A 13,063-nucleotide genomic window follows, 5' to 3' on the forward strand; every position below is an offset into this window, starting at 1 on the left:
GGTGCTGAAATACGGCTAGTACCTGGGCAGTGGTCCCCAACTCCTGACCAGGCTGGAATGGCTGCTGCAAAATCTCTTGGGGAGAGTCCATCATCACGGTGATTCCTAGGCCTTGCATCTCATGTGTTGAATCGGAATCTCCTGGGGTCACTGCCCAGTTTCTGTACATTTGAGAATCTTTCTAGGTGTGGTTTGGGACCCCACTTCTTTGGGGAATATTTGCGTATCCCAATGCTAGCCCACCTCTCCCATGGATCATTGTTTTTCAGTGATACTATTTTCTGATTTTTCTTAATAAATTTGTAATTTTCATACTGTGGCAGAAAAACAGATCATTTTATATGCTTCATATTAATGGAACAGATTTTACGGGTGGTTGGCAATTCGATTTTTTTTATAGTAGTAGCAATTTTTTTCCTACTCTGGGAGCTCGAGGGTGTATATTCCCTCCTGATCCAATGTTTGAGGTCCTCTGAAGTCCACTCCATTCTTTCCCTCTGCCTTCAGGCCTGGAGATTTAGGGTGCTGGAGTGGTTTCAGTTATGTTCATGTGCTCTCCATCCCCACACTGAACTGCTCCAGCCATAGTGAGATGCCTTTATTGTGGTATTTACTCTTTCAGATACTTCTCTTTCCCTCTGAGACCCTGAGGAAAATCCTCAGTAGAGAAATAGTCTCACTGGACATTCTACCAAGACAGATGCCAGCAGGATTGGGCCAGAGAGCTTCACTAGCTTCTGACAACCCCCTAATGCTGTGGGAGTGGGTGGATTGGGCCCTTGCAGACTGCATCACTCTCCTATTTGATTTCCAGATTCCAGAGCAGCTGGCTTTGAGGCTGTGAGGAGGTACAGAATAGTGATCGCAAGCACAGGCTTTGGTGTCACATCTGGATTCAAAGGCTGGTTCTGCCTTTTGCCATCTGTGCCATCTTGGACAAGTTGCTCCTACTTCCTGGGCCTCAGTTTCCCAATGTTTGAAATGTGGGCAGCTCCATTCATGCTTTGATAGGGTTGATGTAGAGATCACATGAGAAAGTGGACATCAGAGTGTCATCCTATAAGCCACCATAAGTTATTATTATCGTACAAAGGCATCTCTACCCATATGATGGCTGCAAACTTAAGGAGGGCATTTATTTGCATTTTATTATGATATTCTTGGTGTCGGGCAAACTTCCACTTCTCTCCCCTTCCTCTGGAGATCAAGGTCTAAAAAGGAAGTTGAAGGTAGATGTTTGGGGTCACGGAAGGGCAGGGTTGTGTGTCCAGAGCAGAGTGTTGGTCATTGTGCCTTCTAAGGTGTCTTCTTGAGGTGCCTCTAAAGGGCAGTTCCAGACAGAGGAAGAAAGGAAACTGTCCCAGGGGGTGGAGAAGGTTGCTAAGTCTTCCCAGGCCCCAGCTGTGGAAGCGTTGTGCTAACGTGGGCCTGGAGCTGCTCAGGCCTTAGGGTTGGCCTTAGCGAGCAGAACCAAAGGTCATGAATTGGGGGCCCCTCCCCACTTTGTGCGGATGGCAAAACAGAGGCCCCGCTCCCCATATCCTCAAGTCCATTCGGGTAAGCTGTGACAAAGCGAGAGAGAGGCATGGACATGTATACACTACCAAACGTAAGGTAAATAGCTAGTGGGAAGCAGCCACAGAGCACAGGGAGATCAGCTAGGTGGTTTGTGACCACCTAGAGGGGTGGGATAGGGTGGGTGGGAGGGAGGGAGACGCAAGAGGGAAGAGATATGGGAACATATTTATATGTATAACTGATTCACTTTGTTAGAAAGCAGAAACTAACACACCATTGTAAAGCGATTATACTCCAATAAAGATGTAAAAAAAAACAAAAACAAAAAAACAAAACAGAGGCCCCTACAGGTCAGGTGATTTCCTCCAGGCCACAGAGTTAGCTGGCAGCAGAACCAATGGAAGGAACCAAGTTTCCTTTCATTGTGCCACATGGCCTCCTGGTCACAGTGCAAGGAGTCCAGCCACTGCTTCTGTCCAGAGCAAAAAAGAAAAGACTTGAAGTGCTGTGGGTTAGTTTCTGGGAAGATGGATTGGGTTGGTTCTGTGTGGCTCCGGGGTGCGGGGGGAGCCGTAAAGCTTAGGTGTTAGGAACAGACCTTTTGGCATCAAACAGGCTGAAATATGAGTTCTGACTCTGTTACTCACCACTGCTAGGGGCTTGGCCTCCAAGAGGCTGGGTTTCTTCACTCGCGCAGTGGGACTAATGAGAGATGCTGCCTCAGTGATGCTGTGAGTCAGTAAGACAGCCAGGAGCGACGTGTACTTTGGTGGTTTTACAACGATACTCCAGTTCTGTGTCTCTGCACGTGCTAAGATGTTGAGTGAGGAAGCGAAGCGGTCACAGCACAGCCGGGAACAGACAGAATTGTATGCAAACTGGTATGTGCAGACCTCCAGTGACAGGAGGGGCTGCCTGTGTGATAGCGAGCTCCTCGCGACTGGAGGGGAGCAAGCCCCTGGTGTGGGTGCCCCCGGGAGGACTCAGGCATCTGCTGGAGAAATGGACCAGTGCCTCTGCCATTCCATGAAGCCCACTCTCCCCCTTCTCAAGTCCCTGGCCCCTGCTCACTGAGTGGCGGTGGGGGGGGGGGTCTCTGTTTTCCAAAGCGGCAAGCTGCCTGCATGGTAATTGCTTTTGGACTTATTAAGCATAATTATCCCTAATCGCACACAACCAGTAATTTCTGTGGCTGTTACTGGGGCCTACCCATACAGTACCACCCGCAGTCCTGGGGTTCCAACACCCAGCTGGGGCCTGAGGTGGAGCTGGTTCTCTCCGCCTGGGGTTGGGGGGCTCTGCAGAGATGGGGCTGCCGTATCCCCCACCAGTGCTCCTTCAGCCTGGGTACCAGGCTGGTGAGGAAGTTGCTCAAACACCCCAGCCCCAGGGCCTTCCTTCCAAGTACTCCCCACCCTGTGTGCCTGCCCAGACCACGTCCCTTTGCCCATGCTGCTCCCTCCTCCTGGGACTCTCTTTCTCTCCTCTTTTATTCCCCTTCCTTCCCTCCCCTCCAACCAACTACCCTCCCTTCTTCCCTTCTTTCAAATATTTTTTAAAATAAATTTATTTATTTTTGGCTGCGTTGGGTCTTTGCTGCTGTGCACAAGCTCTTTCTAGTTGCGGCGAATGGGGGCTACTCTTCATTGCGGTGCGCGGCTTCTTATTGCGGTGGCTTCTCTTGTTGTGGAGCACGGGCTCTAGGCACGTGGGCTTCAGTAGTTGTGGTGCACGGGCTTAGTTGCTCCACGGCATGTGGGATCTTCCTGGACCAAGGCTCAAACCCGTGTCCCCTGCATTGGCAGGTGGATTCTTAACCACTGCGTCACCAGGGAAGTCCCCTTCTTTCAAGTATTTTTGAGTCTCTTTTAGGTACCTGGCACTGTTCAAGGTACTGGAGATACCAAGTGAGGGAGGGGGCTAAGGACAAAATCCATGCTTTCACGGAGCTTACTTTCTACTGGGGAAAGAGAGAGAGGCAAAGAACAGGTAGGTGGTTATATAGCGTATTAGAAGGGGTTGAGCGCTATGGAGGAATCAAGCACAGTGATGAGGATGAGGTTTTCTTTGTTGAGGGGAGAGAAAGTCACAATTTCAGTAGAATGGCCATGGTTGGTCTCATGGAGAATGAGACACTTGAGCAAAGACTTGAAGGCTAAAGACTTGAAGACTTGAAGGTGATGGCTAAACTATGATGATATGCGGGGAAAGAATGTTCCAGGAAGAGGGAACAACTAGTGCAAAGGTCCTGAGGCAGGAACAGGCTTGGGGTGTTCAAGGCACAGGGAAGAGGCCAGGATGGCTGGAGCAGAGAGAGTGAGGGCAGAGAAGTCGGGGAGGAGGTGGAGGGTAGATGGCGCAGGGCCTCATGGGTCATTTTAAGATTGTTGACTTTTCCTCCGAATGAAACATCTGAGCAGAGGAGTGGCTTAATCCGACTTGTTTTTTGTTTTGTTTTGTTTTTTAAATCTCTATTCTGTCCATAGAGAGACTGTGGGCATGGGGGACCCCAATGAGGAGAAGCTGTTACAACAATCGGGTGAGAAATAATGGGAGTTTGGGCCAATATGGTGGCCAGGGAGCTGGGAGGCATGGGAAGATTCCAGACACATTTTCAAGGGCGAGAGGACGGGATTCTCTGATGGGCTGGATATGAGGTGTGAGAGAGAGGCAGCCGGAAGGGCTCCAAGGTTTTTGGTCTCAACAACCGGAAGGAGGGAGCTACCACTTATCCAACTGGGGAAGACTGGGGGGCAAAGCAGGTTTCGGAAAGGAGGGCTGATGTTAGGTTCCAGGCACGTTAAGGTCTGGACACCCAAGAGATGTAGGTTAGTCAGTGATTCAGAGGAGACAGGTCTGGCTGGAGTGTGAACGTGGGAGGCCACACACGAATGACAGTTAACACGTGAGTAAATGAAGACAGGTAAGAGGCCCTGGGTCTGAGGGCTCGGGCCCCCCAGGGTTAAGGGGTTGAAGCCAGCAAAGGGCTGAGAAGGAGCGATTAGAGGTAGGAGAAGAATCCAAGGGAAAAAAGCGATTCGAGTAGGAGAGAGGGAGCTCTTTCTTCTATATCCTTGGGGCACTAGATTCTGCCTCTTGAGCTCCCCTACTTCTGTCCTCACTCCCCTTTCCGTCAATTTATTCCCTTTCCCTCCTCCCCTCCCCCCTCTTTTTCTCTTTCCCTGTCGCTTTGGATGTCTTTCTCAGTGTCTGTCTCTGTCCTGGGCTCCTTCGCTGGGCCTCTCCCTCCCCTCCTCCCTGCTCAGTCCCTGGCCGAGGGTGGAGGCCTCTGCGGCGCAGGAACCCCCAGCAACCGCCGGCAGCGCCAATCTCCCGGGGTCTCAGAACCAGCTCGCGGCCCGTGCCGCGCCTCCTGCCCGCGTAATGCGCTTTAATATTTATTTACATGCCTTTCAGACTATTATTTATTAAGGTATCGCTGCCAACCGTGAGCAGACTAATTGCTCTTAATGTGCCCCCTCCCGGTTCCCACGGCGACGCCTCTGTGCCAGTGGAGTCAGCGCCGCAGGAGCGGGGACACAGAGGACCAGAGCGCGGAGGGTGCCGGGAGTGCGGGTGCCCGCGCGGGGTGGGGGCGCGGGGCACGGGAAGTGCGCGGGTGAGGCGCAGAGGGTGCTCAGGGAGCGCGCAGTTGGAGAGCTGGGGACGCGGAGAGCGCAGCAGGGGGACCCCGGCGCCAGGGCATGTGAGGCGTGCCCGCGGCGCAGTTTGGAGTCTTGGAGTGGGGTGGAGGTGCAGGGGACCCAGCTGGGGGGTCTGGGAGTAGGTGGGGGACTCTGAGTGCGAGGCTGGATGGGACTGAGGTTCGGACGGGCTGCACTCGGACCTTGCGCAGCTCGCCTGGCTGTGGGCAGACAGACCGATGACGGGGGTGGGAGGGTGCGGGGGGGAGGGGGGCGGCCGGGAGGGGGCCGTAGCCTTCCCGCACCCTACCCATGTAGGCGGTGGCCTCGCCTCGGCTGGTTCTCCCGACGTCAGCAGCAGCAGCAGCAGCCGAAGCTGGAGGCAGCGGTTTAATTGGCAGGATTTTGGGTTAAGGACAGATGTGGCTTCGCTGGGTTTGGAGGCTGGGCGTGCGGGGGCGGAGGAGGATGCTGGTCGGAGCGGGCAAAGCAGACTGAGAGAGACTCCGGCTAGGCGCCCCTGAAGAGAGGAGACAAGATAGGGGTGGCCCAAGATTGGGAGAGAGAAGCAGATGAAGAGGGACAGAAAATACAGCTGGGCAGAAACAGGCAAGATGGACTCTGGAGAGACGGCTGGAAGAGGGGCGCTGCGAGCCTGGCTTCTGCCCTCTGCTAGGTGGAGGCCCTCCCCCTTCTTGCCCGGGACCACCCCCTCCCTGTATTAGCACAGCCCCATCCCAGGCAGCAGTCTTCACTGGGGGGGACAGGGGGCTAACTTGGGGACATTTTATTCATTGAATTTTATTATTGGTACTGTGTGTACAGTGTCTGCCAACTCCCAGGCCTTGTTGGTGTCAACCTAAAAATTGTCCTCTGGACTGGAGTTGCAGTTTAATAAAACCCAGGGTACTGTGCCCCTCCCCCCATAAAGACTGGTTTAAAGCAGCTGTGCAGGGGCCTTTTGGGTCCCTCTTCTGAGCTGCACTGGGCCAAGTGCATTTCTCCCTGTGAACACGGCTGAGGTAGGTATGGTGATTTTCCAGATGGGCAAACAGGGTCTCTGAGAGGTGAAGTGACTCCCATAGCTAGTGACAAGCAGAAGCTAGAAGGAGCGGCCAGCCCAGAAGCTCTACCCAGGGCCAAACCTCTGATTGCTGATGGCTATAATTTCATCAAGCTTCTGGCCCCAAGGGATGTTGAGGTGGCCACAGAGCTTTCTGGAACTGAACCCGGTCGATCTGCCTGGTTGGTGGTTGCTTGAGGCTCCGGGCTTGCTCTGTGCTCTGCACGTTCACCAGATGCCCAGAGCTCATTTCTCCATCCCTGGACCAGATGTGGTCATGCTAGATGCTGCCGCCTGAACGCTGGGAGTCTTATGCCCCATGGGGAAGAGTCCTTGTCTCCAGGAGAGCTGACACAACCTCATGGGGGCTGAGAGTGGGATAGGGGCACCACCCTTTCATCCTGGAATGTTCTGGAGTCTGGAATCAGGATGTTAAACTCACCAGCCTCAGAGGTGGCGGGAACCTTGAGACCTATCCAGTCCACCACATTCATTTAACAAATGGGGAAACTGAGGCCCAGAGAGAGGAAGGGACTTACCTAGGGGCACGCAGTCTGTGCACCTGAAATGACCTCTGCCCTCACTGAATGATTGCTGGGAGGTGTGGATGGCCCCGACCCCATCTTATTTCAGCATCGGGGGTGTGGATTTTACTACAGAATTGGGAGAGCGGCAAGATTTGTTTTCTGTGTGTGCCAGCCTTCTTTCCAGCCCTTGCTCCCCCTCACCCAGTGCTCTCTGCTGCCCTAGGACCCGACTTCCCCGGCCTAAGTATCTAGCTTGTAGGTATTACCCCTCCGAAGTCACCTATCTCTAGTCCTTACCTACACACAAGTATTTTCCCAGGGGCCTGCTAATGACATCGCCTTAGAGTAGCTGTAGTGTGGGATCTTTAGACCCAACAAGGGCAGGTTTTAGGGGACCTGAGTGACCTTGGTGCAGGCCCTGTCCCTCCTGGGCCTCAGTGTCTCCGTCTGTAAAGTGGGGGTGCTGCGGACATTTGGAGGTTCCTGGCATCCTTTCCAGCTCTGACATGTCAGGACTGACCACAGAAGGAGCAGCTGGGACCTGGGTCCCAGGCCAGGGCCCATCTGCTGCTTCTCCTCCTTGGGGCAGGAGTAGGAGAGGGTAATGGGGCAAAAAGAGTGGAGAAAAGGCAAAGGTCTCTGGGCCCCAGTAAGCAGCGTCTGAAGAAGAGAGAAAGGCAGGAGGATTTGTCACCCATTCTCCTCCTGTGTCTTAAGCCCCCTGGCCCCTGACTGCCTTTCTGGGGAGGGACAGGAAGAGGGGGGCTATATTTGCCTTCTGGGGATGGTGTGGGGCGGAGTGGACTTGGTGGGCACAGGGGCAGTGAGCCTGCAGTCCCAGGACCTGAGCATGGCAGGGCAGTTCTTTGTCTAATGCGGGAGGAATGTAACGCTCCGTAACAAACACTCCCCTCCCCTACTTAGCCTGGTTAGCCTAGCCTTGCAGTACCCGGCACACAGTAGACATGGGGTGAATTCACAGGTGGAATGAATGAATGAATGAATGTCTTGAATTAAAGAGGCCTGGCCCTAGAGTTGGGCCGACCTGGGTTTGGATCCTGCCCCACCAATTTCTGGCTGGCTGACCTCAAGCAGATTTCTTCATGTCTCTGAACTTCGGTTTCCTCATCTATAACATCGAAAAGATACTTCCTCGAGTTGTGAGGAGCAAACGAGATGAATCAATGGGAAGGCCTTAGAATCGTGTCTGACATTTAGGACTCCCCAGATTAGAACTTCTGATTATTTTCACTGAAGAGAGAGTGACTGGGTCACCCTCTAACCTTGCACTTCAGCATGCGTTTACTGAGCCTCTACAATGGTCCAGGCGCCACAGGGGGCCTAGAGGTGATTGAAGCCCAGTCTCTGCTCTCAGATTGCTTATAGTCTGAGAGGGGAGACACCTGACCACACAGCCTTGAAATACCCCTGAGAAGTTCTCATAATAGCTGTTACCTGGAGTATAAAGGGCTGTGGGAGAGGTCCAGTCTGCCCTGGGGCGGGGGTGCAGGTCAGGGAAGGCTTCCTGGAGGAGGTGAGCTCCACACTGAACTCTGAAGGACTTTGTTCCTGGTAAACACCTATCATACATGGAGAAAACATGGCAGACATGAACGGCTTGCTTGGGGAGCACTCAGAATCCAGTCTCGGCTCCTATGTCACTTTCTCAGGAAGTCTTCTCTAACTGCTCTCGGATACATAGCATCTTCCCTACTCTTTTTTTTTTCTTTTTGCGGTATGCGGGCCTCTCACTGTTGTGGCCTCTCCCATTGCGGAGCACAGGCTCCGGACGCACAGGCTCAGCGGCCATGGCTCACGGGCCTAGCCGCTCTGCTGCATGTGGGATCTTCCCGGACCGGGGCACGAACCCGTGTCCCCTGCATTGGCAGGCGGACTCTCAACCACTGCGCCACCAGGGCAGCCCCTCCCTACTCTTTTATCCCCTTCCCCTATAACTGCGTCATTTTTCAGCTTTACCTTTTACCCCAATATATATTTATTTGCATTTGTGTTTCTTGTTTCTCTTTCCACTAGGGCATCAGCCCCATGAGTGCAGTATTATGGATTTAATTGAATCTCCCCCTGCCAAAAACGTCTTTGTATGTTGAATTCCTAACCCCTAGTACCTCATGATGTGACCATATTTGGAGACAGGCTCTTTACAGAGGTAATCAAGTTAAAATGAGGTCATTGTGGTGGGCCCTGATCCAATATGGTTGGTGTCCTTATTAAAAGGGGAAATTTGGAGACAGGGAGCATGCCATGTGAGGATGGGGATTATGCTGCTCCATGCCAAGGAACCACCAGAAGCTGGGAGAGAGGACTGGAACAGATCCTTCGCTCAGCCCTCAGAAGGCGTCAATGCTGCCGACATCTTGACGCCGGACTTCTAGCCTCCTGAACTGTGAGACAATACATTTCTGTTCTTTAAGCTCCTGGTCTGTGGTACTCTGTTATGGCAGCCGAGCAAACTGATACAGGCCGAGACTTTGTTCTGTTCACTGCTGTATCCCCAGTCTAGAATAGGGCCAGCGTTTAGCAGGCAACACAATTCATGTTTCTTGAGGGAATGAACCTTGGTTGTGATGTGCAGCGAGGAGGACCAGATCCTGGGTGACCCTGCAGGTTGAAGAGCAGAGCTGCAGGAGCAGAGCAGAGGTGTGGTGCAGACAAGGGGGGGCTGGTGGCTTCAGTCCCTTACAAGTCTCATCCACCCACTTTCTGTTCTTCTTTCCCAAAGTGGTGATCTTTGGCCTGATCAAATCCCATCTTTCTCTTACCCAGTGTGCAAAGCTCATGGGACTTGGGGGCAACTCAGATCCCCCCTTGGGGGAGTGGGGAAGAGAGCTGTCCTCATCCGATCACCGTCTGTGTACAGAGTCCTAAAACACGTGTACAGGAGCCACACAAGACTTGCCGTCGAGAGTGTACAGTCTGTTGGAGGAGACAGAGCCCTATTTGAGAAAACCCCTGGTCTGCTGGAGGAGGTAAGATATGTGCCCTTGGAGAGCCTCCAGTCTGGTGTGGGTACACAGCCCCTGCCCTGCGGGGAGAGATTGCCAATCGTGATTGGGAGCTTCCAGTCTGATGGGGGAGACATACACACATACGTACACTAATAAAATATCCCATAAGAAGCTGCTCCTGGAAGGCCTGGAAAGACTTCCTGAAAGAAGTGGGTTTTCACGGAGTTGGGGGAAGGAAGGGGGGGGTTCTATATGGTGGGGGGAGGAGGCGTGGGCAGAGCAGGGAGGGACTAGGTAGTTATCTCTCCTTTCCAGTCCCAGGTGAGCTAGCCTGGTATCTGGACACACGGGTGAATACGTGACTGGCACAGCCTTTCAGTGGGCTTCCTAGCCATCACGAATCACCCATTTTTAGGAGAGAAAAAAGACTGTTGACAGGGGACGGGAATAGCTTCTAAAACCTCCCTTCATCCCTGCTGCTCCTGTTTTCCCAAATGTTGTCTCCCCAGGCCCTGGATCTGGAAGGCAGTGCATGCCCACAGCGCCCCCTGCTGGACGGCATCAGAACCGGCTGAGTGCCAAGGCATTTGTGCAGGCAGCCCCCGGGTTTCCTGCCAGGGAAAAGAGATTCGGAAATCAGGAATGAAGGAGAGACAGGCCGTGAGTCCGTGTCTGGGAGGGTCCATATCTGCAACCTGGAGGATTTGGAGCTTAAGAGTAGTGTAGGGGAAGGTTAGTTCTGCTTGTGGTGACTGAGGGAGCCATGAGAGTTAACTTGCCCCCCAGATCTTATCAAGGGCTCAGGAGCTGGGGGTGGCCACCACCCTGGGTAACCAGGACCCCTCCTCCACCCCAGCGCATGGGAGGACCCCCTCCTAGCAGATTACCGATGTCTCATTATATCCTAGAGGATGTGTGTCCCTTTCTTCCTCCAACCTGGCATCTGGGGTGGCTGGAATCGGGGTGGGTGGTCCGGATGCTTCCAAGAGGGGTTGATGGTTGAGAGACTCGAGGTGATACTCAGATGGCAACGAGGGCCACTGTGCTGGATGGCAGAAGAAGAGAGCTTGGCAGAGCTAGGCTGGGACTCAACTTAGTATTTTCTCCCTTTTTCAGACCAGAATAAAGATGAATTGAGTCTAAGGGAGCTCAGGGGGCCAGCAGTGCCTTGGAGTGGACAGGCAGCCATAGGACAGAGGACCCAGGAGGACCAGAGACCCACTGGGCTCACTTCCTTCTCTCCTTCTACAGAGCTCCTGGGGAGAACCTGAGTCCCTGCTTTCCTGTGCACGTTTTTCATGGTGTGAGAGACTAGGAGACCCTTACTGCCATCCCAGCAGGATGCGCACGCGCACACCCGCCCCACCCCCAGCTTTCGCAGGATGCACAGTGCGAGAAGAGGACAAAGCAGCAAGTTGGAAGTTTCTTAGAAAGGTGGAGGTAGTGCCCAGCTCAGGTAAGTCAGTGAGGTGCTAAAGGGACCTTGGGTCCCCCGGCAGCTTGGAGCTGTGGTGGGGATCAGAGAAAGGGCTTGTCTGTCTTAGTGAAGGCCATTACCTGGCTGAAAATCACCAATGAAGGCTGCCCGCGAACAGTATTTCTGTTGACCCTTTAATCTCAGCTTGTTGGCTCCTGGAATTTTTTCTATTAGAGGCTGTTAACACGTTGTGGTGATGCTTTTGGCCTGTTGGGAATTCCTGTTTTAGTCCCTGTTTTCCCTGACTGCTGCAAAGGGATGAATGATTTTGAGGAAACAAGGCAGGCTGCTAGAGATTTCCAGATGAACCTTGTGTTTGGTTTTGGGGTCAGTCTGTGTAGATTCCAAGACGAAATGGTGGCTGGTGACGATTTTCAAAGACATATATTTCGTGGAACCACTAATGGCTTCTGAGAAAAATCTGAAACGGGGCAAACAGCTCTGCAGAGATATTGCAGCAGGTGCTCTCAGTGTCTGGCTGTATCCCCTCAGCTCCATTCAGCTCAGCACACAGGGGCTGAACACCTGCTGGCACCTGTCCTTTGCCAGTGGCTTTCTCTAGCTGCGGAAGTCAGCGTGGCTGGTGCACCTGTGGCCAGCCTCAAGTAATGCCCTTGGGAGGGAGGGACCCTCAACCAGTGGCTGAATGGAGCTGATGCACATACACTCCATTCCTTCCCTGTGAGCTTCGAGATGCATCTACTCTTGTTCCTAGAGTTCCCCAGGGGGATGAGGGTCCACACCCATCATAGTAACCAGGTTCGTAACATCCCCTTTCTGCGTGTCCTTCCTGCAGCTATTCAATTCCTCACTCGCCTGGGGTGTTTCCTAGAATCACGCAAATACATTATTTGCACTGAATCCTTATCTCAGGCTCTGCTTCTGGGGGAACTGTGACCAGCTTGTCCCAATTTTCTTGGGATTGTCCCAGTTTTAAAACTCAAAGTCCCATGTCCTGGGACTCCCTCCCCCACCAAGTTCCAGGCAAACTGGGGGACAGTTGGTCATCTAAGAGAGACAGACGTAAGGCAGATGTAATCATACTAAGTGAGGTAAGAGGATCACTGAACCACTATTTTGAGAGCCAAGCACTGGCTTCGAGAGCAAAAGAGCAGACACAAGTATCATTTCGTCATATCATCAGGTTCAACAGTTTTTATGAGCTAAAAGCCTTTAAGAGAACAGTAGCCACCATTTACAAAGAAGCCATTCCTTTGAGAACAGGCACACGCATACAGCCCCAGGGTATGCTTTGCTAATTATTGGTGAACATTAGACGCTGGTGTCCAGGATTCCACAATGTCTACATAACTGGCTACCAGGCAGAAAGGCGATGTGTATTCCAAGAACAAGAAGTGTCACAGGCACCATGGGGACGTTACAGGTGAGCAGGCAAGGGGATGGGGTAGCCCGTTGTAGGCACTTGAGGCTCTGAGGGGGACGAGCACCGGCCATGCCACTTGAGCCAAAGCCATCTGGGCAAATAGTGAAACTATGCCGCGGGTGTGCCCACATTCGGCCACAGTGAGATGAGGCGCTTTGCCTTGGAAAGCGGCTGTAAGCTCAAGGTCGCTGGCTCTGAGCCAAGGAGATTTGCAGCATGAACAGGAGAAATCCCACTTTGTCAGGCTACCTGGGAGGCAGTGCTGTCGAAAGGCTGGGGGCCGGGTGAACACGTGGGTCAGGGAGCTCCACAGTGGGGGCTGGAGGCCTGGCCAGGAGATGCCGCCAAGCTCCTGACCTTGGGACGGATCTCTGCGGATCAGATTATCCAGCTGCAAAATGCCGCCCGCGCCCCTGCCCTGTTTATTTTTACACTGGAGCTGCAGAGCGTGCTACAGCTGAGGAATGTGCCCATTTTCGTTGTT

The sequence above is a fragment of the Tursiops truncatus genome, chromosome 1, assembly GCF_011762595.2.
Source record: "Tursiops truncatus isolate mTurTru1 chromosome 1, mTurTru1.mat.Y, whole genome shotgun sequence".
Taxonomy (NCBI): Eukaryota; Metazoa; Chordata; class Mammalia; order Artiodactyla; family Delphinidae; genus Tursiops; species Tursiops truncatus.